The sequence below is a fragment of the Arachis duranensis genome, chromosome 5, assembly GCF_000817695.3.
Source record: "Arachis duranensis cultivar V14167 chromosome 5, aradu.V14167.gnm2.J7QH, whole genome shotgun sequence".
Taxonomy (NCBI): Eukaryota; Viridiplantae; Streptophyta; class Magnoliopsida; order Fabales; family Fabaceae; genus Arachis; species Arachis duranensis.
In genome coordinates, this window is record NC_029776.3 from 88,773,899 (window position 1) to 88,782,401 (window position 8,503).

General features: G+C 27.2%; 1 pseudogene; it reads right to left on the reverse strand.

Moving 5' to 3' along the window:
• Positions 1 to 5,819: 5,819 nt before the first annotated feature.
• LOC110281579 (BON1-associated protein 2-like) lies at positions 5,820 to 6,302 on the reverse strand (annotated as a pseudogene).
• Positions 6,303 to 8,503: the final 2,201 nt, after the last annotated feature.

Sequence of the window (8,503 nt, forward strand, 5' to 3'; positions counted from 1 at the left end):
TATTTATTTCTCTTATAAATCTTCCCATTATAAATTCATTAGCAGGATATGGAAGTTTTGTTATATACATACTAAGATAATGATTTTTATCTTCTTCTTTTAATTTGTAATAATGTATTCTATATTCACATATATAAGACTCCCCATTACATAAATCATATATCTGAATATTAGCTAAATGATTTTTTGCTTCTTGATATTCTTTATTATAGACTTCTTGTCTATGATCTATAATATTTTTTCCAAAAAATTCTTTATATATAATCATCATTATATATAATATCTTATCATAAGTTGATGTTTTTGTTTCTAATTCTTCTATTATTTGGTTTTCTATTGATATCATATAATCTCTTATAGTTCCTTTAGTATGAAATCCTATGTAATTTCAAATATCTCTTCCAGACAATTCACTAAGCTTTGGATTAGTAAAAGCTTCTAATAAAAAGGAATTCAACCAATTTTCGAAAATTTCTTTTTCATTCTTTTTACAGTCTAAGTCAAGCATTCTTTCTCCTTCCATTTCCTGGATTTTAGGAACGTATTTTGATGGTATTTTTGTATATTTTGAATCTTTATTTATAAACCCTTTTTTGAAAGCATAATTATCAAAACCTGTTTCCCATTTACATTGAGTAAACCCTTTTTTGAAAGCATAATTATCAAAACCTGTTTCCCATTTATATTGAGATTGGTTATCTTTAGATGTTCCAGCTTCATTTTTTATTTGTATTGGAATTGCTGGTTCTTCGTCACTTGAATAATCTAGGATGTGTTCTTCATTTTCTATATTTTCAGAATTTACTAATTCTTCCTCTATCTGAAAATCATGTTCCATAATATTATTTTCTTGAGCCATTTTTAATTGTTTAAAAAGTATTGTAACTTCTTCTAATTTTTCTTCAATATTCATAATTTCAATGGTGGTTTTACTTTTAAATCTGTTATGTTGATTATATTTTGAAATTTTTCTTCTTTGGGATTCTCTTTTTCCTTATTTCTTTGAAATTCTATGGATACTAATATTTCTTCAAGCATATCTACTATAGAATTTAATTGTGGGTTAAAAGTATGATAAAGATGTGGGGAATCATTTCCATGGTAACATTTCTTAGAAATTCCGTGTGAAAAGTAAGTTTTTTCAGGTTTTTGAAGTCTTTCAATAAAACTTATAGTAAAATAAAGATTTTGAGAAAAGTCATTTTGTATGGATTTTAAGAATTCGGTGTCATTACAGTTAACATTAGTTAAAATCATTAATTTTTGATCTATTAATTTTGATAACTTAATTATTTCTTCTCTTAAATCTTCTAATTTACTTTTTTCTATTAGGTGACGCTTTTCTTTATGAAGAATTACGGTTTAAAGTGTGACTTTAGAAAGTGTGGTATAAGCAAATCTTTAAATCTGTACAGATTTAGATCTCTACCGTATAATTTCCTTATCCACATTCGAGAGACAAATCTACCAACAAGCACCTGCGTGCGTTATTTCATGTACCAAATAATTTCGTTGTGATTACCATGAATCGTGAATTAAATAAATATTTTTCCTCTTTGGAAACTCAAAGGTGAATTTTGATAAATTAACATTTTTCACATTGGAATTCAAATGCACTATATACATGTACTAGTATTTGGCATGAGATTGATGAGTCAAAGACCTAACGCATAACATATTTGAACAACGAGACATAGCTAGATAATTAAAGTTTTGAAAATTATTCTCATCTCATGGGATATATTTTAAAATAATTTAATTTATATACTTTTTTTTCTACCAGAACAATCTCAAACCAAGGATGACAATAGTTTTTTATGGGACAGAGACTCCTCTCTCATCCCTATTCCTATCTTATTTTTGTCATAGATTCTTGTTTATTTTTTTTTTTTTAATTGCGATGGAGACAGAGATATTAAATTTTAAAAAATTAATGCATTTATAAAAGATTCTTGTTTACTTTTTTTTTAATTGCAATGGAGACAGAGATATTAAATTTTAAAAAATTAATACAATTATAAAAGATGGTTATAATAACATCTAAAATAATACAATTCAATCAAATATATCAAATTAAGTATAATTCAAACACAAATTTAACATAAATAATATACACACAAAAAATTTTAACATACAAATTAAAATAAAATGAAATAAAAAAGTTTCCAACAAACTAATATAACAATTCTTAGTTTAGGATTTAAGATTTATTACATAACATTATATATATTAGATTATTCAAATAAATTTTTCTTTGCGGAAATTTTACGAAATTCCTGTGAGACAAATACTTCAATTCCCACTTTTTGTGTTCATTTATTCCTGAGGCGGATTTTCGTCTTCGTGAGGATTTTGCAAGTCTGAACTAATTTTCCTATTGCGGATAATTTTTATGAGTATCTGTAGGTGTGAATCCTTTTGCAATTCCTACTCATCTAATTTTTAGACAAAATTTTAGTTCTAATAAAAGATAAGAAAACAAAATAACGAATGCTAATTATGTTTTCATAATCTCATTACAATACTTTTTGTCCGATAGAATAAATGTTAGATAGGGGGTTGCTCACTAAACCAAAAGTTATAACTGTTACATACAATTCCGTATCTCTAATTAGGCTTATGACATTCTCTTGGCTCAAATTCACTCTTGGGGCATATTTGGGTTATAAAATTTCAACCCAAATCATATTTTGTTAAATTCGACTAGAATCTAACCAACTTGAGTTGATCGAGAAATCAGTTTACTCGTCCATTTTAAATAATTATTGGAAATTTTTTAAATTTTATTTTGTCTATACAGTAACCATTAGTCAGTGACAGACTTTTAAATAAAACTTAAAACCGTAATGAATTAATTCTTAATATGTTGAATTGGAGGATAGTGTGAACAACTAAAAAAATCTGCTAGAATCTAGTATAAATCACTTCCAAATTTATATATATGCACTATAAATATAAGATAGAATATCTGCTCTAATTTATGCTATTTTTCCATAATTTTTATACCTTCTAGACAATCATTCACGTAATCGTCGAAATCCCTTATAAATACCATCAGCCACTTTCTATTATTTAACTCAAAAATTGTGACTGATTAAAAGTTTTCATTCCCTCAAAAATGAACAAAAATAATTACTGTTGAACAATAATGTCTATCGATAATCTGAATACATACAACTCCTTTGACAAAATTAATCTAGTCGGCATTATTATAAAAACATCATATAGTTTTCAAGTGACTTCGAGACTCTAAGTACACTTTTAGAAATGCAAGGTGTATGTTGGCCATTGCCAAAAGGAACCAATAATAATAATAATAATAATAATAATATATAATCATCCTAAAGTGGTAACTAAAAACTACCTAAGAGTGCCTAATTAACATTACGTCCTCTGCTTAATTAGTTATTGTGGCCAAAGTAGCCATGCATGGTAGTTGCCAAGATATATGATCTCAATAATGTATTCTTACGTGACATACAGATGCCGTTTAACATTTTTTTATGAATGACACTTTTTTGTTATAAAGAAAAAAGTGTAATGTGAATTAGTCTGTAGTGATATATTTGAAAATTAAAGTGTTAATAAAATAATATATACAAAATGTTATTAATTTAAAAACCTTTTAAAGATGTTAATAATTCATATAATAAGAAATTATATGGGTATGACTTGGTAGGTCATCCCTCTCGATCTCTTAATTAAGAGGTGGAAATTTAAATTTCATCTTAAACGTAAGTTTTCTGTTGTGTGTAGTCAGTTACTTGCTTTCAAGTGGATGACTTTTGATATATATATATAAAAAAAAAAAAAGAGAGAAAGTACTATCTTTTGAAAAAATCATATAATAACACTAAAGGTGCCCAGGGATTTAGCAAAAGCTTTATTAGGAATTTGCACTATTTTAAACCAGCACAAAAGGAATATCAACGTTTAAGTGGCCTCCGTTCTTCAAGACTTAGAGATCCATTAGAATTTGTGACAGTTTTCAGCGATTATTGAGATAATCGTCGCTATATCAAAATATCATATATTTAAAAGTCGTTATAATATATCAATTTTAAATTTTGTCGTTATTTTACAACAACTTTAAACCGTCTCTACTTAAATCATAAAATTTTTAGTTTTTTTTTTTTTAATCGTGGTTTGTAAACTTGCTATTTGAAAACATAATTTTTTTTTAAATTTAAGATTTAGATTTAGGATTTATAATCGCCATTAAATTTCATTTACAATTATTACAAAAATATTGTATTTTATAGCATAACTCTCTAATCGCCATTATTTTTTTTTAAACATTCTAGGTATTTTTTCGTTACTTTTTAGTGGTATGTTATTTAATTTTAAAAACATTATTTTTTTCTCTAGTGCGGTGTATAAATTAACTATATGTTATATTAAAAGTATATACAGTATGTTATTATTAAAATTCATGATCAATTATTATTATATTACATTATTGTAGGGAGCAAACCCCTCCTTTGAAGTAAAATTATGTATATATATACAAATCATCATAGCTGGATGAAATAATAATTAGAATGGACTTTTATATTTATTAATTTGTGTACGTCTGCAACTCTGCATCATGCTGAGAAGGAGAAAGAAGACATACACTACCTTCATCTAGCTAGATATATAACTATACATTGTCTTTATCATTATGGCGTGTTAACCACTGCTTGAAATTTGAATTTTTTTTTCATAAAAACTCACCCCAAACAAACTCTTAATTATATAAGATAAATTAATTCAAAAGAGACATATTAATAAAAATAGAAGAACATACAGTATTAACGCTATGTATATATTTTTAGTTAATAATATTTTTTATATTATTTTTTATTAAAAAGATTATTACATACAACATACGAAACTAATAATAAAAGAGAAAATGGATTATATATACGAACTCTCTTATTAATAGTGTTGTTACAATGTCCTTATTCAATTTTAAATTATAAGTTTTGGTATATCATTTTATATTCTTGTTGTTTATTATATATCTTTTTCTCAACGAAATTCAGAAGGAGAATGCACACCAAACGCTAGTGTCTTTTTTATATGGAGGAATGCAAAAGAAAGAGTTAACTAAAAATTATTTTACTTATTTTAAATTTTAAACTCTTAATTTTATATCCTACATTATGAATTTTAAAGTTGATTAATATTGTTTAACTAAATATAAATTCTTTTTTTAAACGATTCCTATAATATTTTCTAGTCAATTAGGCATAAAAATAATCAATCTTAGCTTCTCAAGCATAGTAATTTTTTTAATGAGAGAGTCTCGAAACTAACACTTTTATTAAAATTTAGTCAATATTTAATTATTAAAGTCAGTATTTAACCATTAAAAAAAGAGTGTATAATTCTACATTATTAAATGTAATCTCACATTATTAAAAATAATAATAATAACTAATTAATAGTTACAAATTACAAAATATACTAATTTTTAACACTACTATTTTTTATATTAAACATTATTTGACATCAAAACTTTTTAATAATTACTACGTGTATTTTTTTATTTTATTAATCAAAAAATAATTTAAATTCATAATCAATTAATAACAATTATATTTATATAAAAATATTATAAATATTTAGTCTATAAACAGTATTATCAAAAAATAAATATTTATGTCACATCTTATAAAAAAGTACATATTATTGTGAAGAGAAAAACTGATAAAAGAGAACGAAAATTACATTCTCTTTTAAGTTTGTTTTCATGTGAAATTGATAATTGAAAATCGTTAGATAATAATTTAATTAAATTTATTAAATTATTTATCGATTTTTAAATATCAATTTTATATAAAGTGAGTTTTTACTGGAATTCCAGTTACAACTGTATTAGAGCTATTTCCGGCCGGCGGCGGCACCCCATTCACCAATGAAACCACCGACATTTTGACTCTAACCGAAAAATTGATAACCCCATTTCTCTTAACCTTTCTATCCCATAACTTATAGCTTAAAAATTGCACTTGATTTTGAGGGACATAGCCTCCTACTATATCCGAAATTGGTATCTTTAAAATTTTAACACTATTGATTCCCATCATTACTTTGTAATTCACCTCCAAAATTATGAAACTTGCATGCAATATCACGTCCATTATAACCTTCTCATTTCATGTCGAATAGCTTCCGCCGTCAACGTCCATTCTAGTTGTCCTCACGGCACTGTTTGCGTCGGTTTTAAGCGTCACAAATGCGTTTTTCTTTATAGATTTTTCGTTCACTCTAAGATCCTCTGCTGATAAGATAGTAATCTCTAAACTTCTTGACATATTTATTATATAAATGTTACACAATATATTATATGGGGACAAGTAATATAATTAAAAATTTATGGACTTAATTGGATATATATAGAAGAATATTAATTTGGCTAAAGAATAATACAAATAATGAGAGAAAGGAGAAGGGGAAGAGAATGTTTTATATGCAATTTTAAGTTGTAAGGTTTTGTGAGGAAATATGAGAGAAAGAAGAGAGAAAGAAAGAGGTTGTTTCTGAGGAAGGAAACAAACGAGGAACGTTTCTTTGATGTGCCGTTAGAAATAGAATACGCTGTGCGTGTGGTTTTCTCAAACGTTGTGGACCAAAGAACTTGTTTGACATTTTCAAGTGTGATAGGCATTAGGCAACAACGACGCTAAAAAAAACTGTGCAACATGTATGCCAGATTAATGGCGCAATCCGTAGAGTAAAATTTGAAAAAAGTTTTGTTAGGTAGACATAAATAATATGAACAAAGAATTTTAGAATTATCTTAATAAAGTAAAAAAATTTGAATCTATGATCTCTTAATTGAGTATAAAGAAACTATACCATTTGAGTTATAACTCATTATTAATAACATTCGATATATCTTCACATTGTTTAATATTTTTATTATTTATTTATATTTTTCTTTTTGAAAAAATGTTATATGAAAAAATATTTAGTCACTAAATTAATTTTTATGTATATGTATATATATATAAATATATATATAACTGATTTAGTGATTATTTTTTATATATATGTAATAAGGCTGGAGTGAATTAGCCAACAATACAAACTATAATAATTTGATGACCTTCTCGATAATTCTCTACAGACAAAAAGTTAAAATAAAACTTAGTATATAAATACAATTGTGTTATGAGTATAGAAAAAATTATTATAAATTTGATTATTTTATTAAAATAAATTTAATTATATTGATGATGGATTGATAGATTATTTAACTGAAATAATATGTATAAATATATAATTGTTTATTCGGTAATTGATTTTTAGTCTTTACGGAAAATTTTTATATAAATAATATTAATTAGTGAAATGATGTGTTAGAATTCTTTTTTGAGTTAGGAAGAAAAATTTTAAATTGAAGTAAGTTTAATATTATATAATTCATTAATTTTTTCATTTTAGCATTCTCAAGAATTGCAATGTGTTATGAATATAAGGATTAGAGTCAGAGAGAATGAGAGAGAGAGAGTAAAAGAGAGAGATAGTGGGTAGAAAACATTGAGAGGGGTAGGTTTAGAGGTCAGGTCAAGGATCCTAGAGTTTGAAATCGAGAAGAGTATCGTCGATTGGAGGATGAGTCGTTCACGATCTTCTTGGATAATCTCCCGGAAGACATTTCGAAGAAAGAATTGTTTCAATTGTTCAGTTGGACTGGCCGCATAAATGATATATACCTACCATGAAAACGGAAAGCGGATAGAATATACATGTTTGCGTTCATACGGTACACTACAAAGGGAGGGGCGTTGAAGGTTGTAACAGAAATGAATCGTATGAAGTTGAGAGATAAGGTGATGTTTGTTGGCGAAGCTAAATACAGGCAATCATCGGGTGCGAAGGTCAAGACGGATATACAGCCAGCAGGTGGTAATCGAAAGGGAATGAGTCGTCAGCCACAACAAGAAAGAGAGGTTGTCTAGATAACCATGACTAGCGGCCCTAAAGATGTCAACAGAGATAAAAAGGTCGAAGATCCACATGAAAACGGGTGGACGAAGAAATTGGAAGTGGCTGTGGCGAAGGAGAACTTGGGCTGGCTGTAGAAAAGCTTAATTAGGTGGTACGACAACGGCTATTGACTTTAGTTCATTAAAGGACATGGTTGCGAAGAATTTTCCTCAAGTAATCCAAGTCCGCGAAATGGGAGCGTATAAAGCTATTCTGACATTCGACAGTTTGTTAAATGCTGAAGAAACATACACGTTCAAAATGAATAGTCTACTACAGATATTCCACAGTGTATGGAGGTGGGATGAATCAGAGAGAAGTGAATTGTGCAGGGTGTGGTTAGAGTGTTTTGGGGTGCCGCTACATGTTTGGTCAGTGGATACGTTCAAGATGTTAGGAGGTCTATGGGGGGAGGTGGTTGGATGCGATGAAGTGACAAAATCATGCTCCTCATTCAGTGTAGGCCATGTTCTTATTAATACATGTGCTATAGATGTGATCAATTAATGGGTTCATATTACTA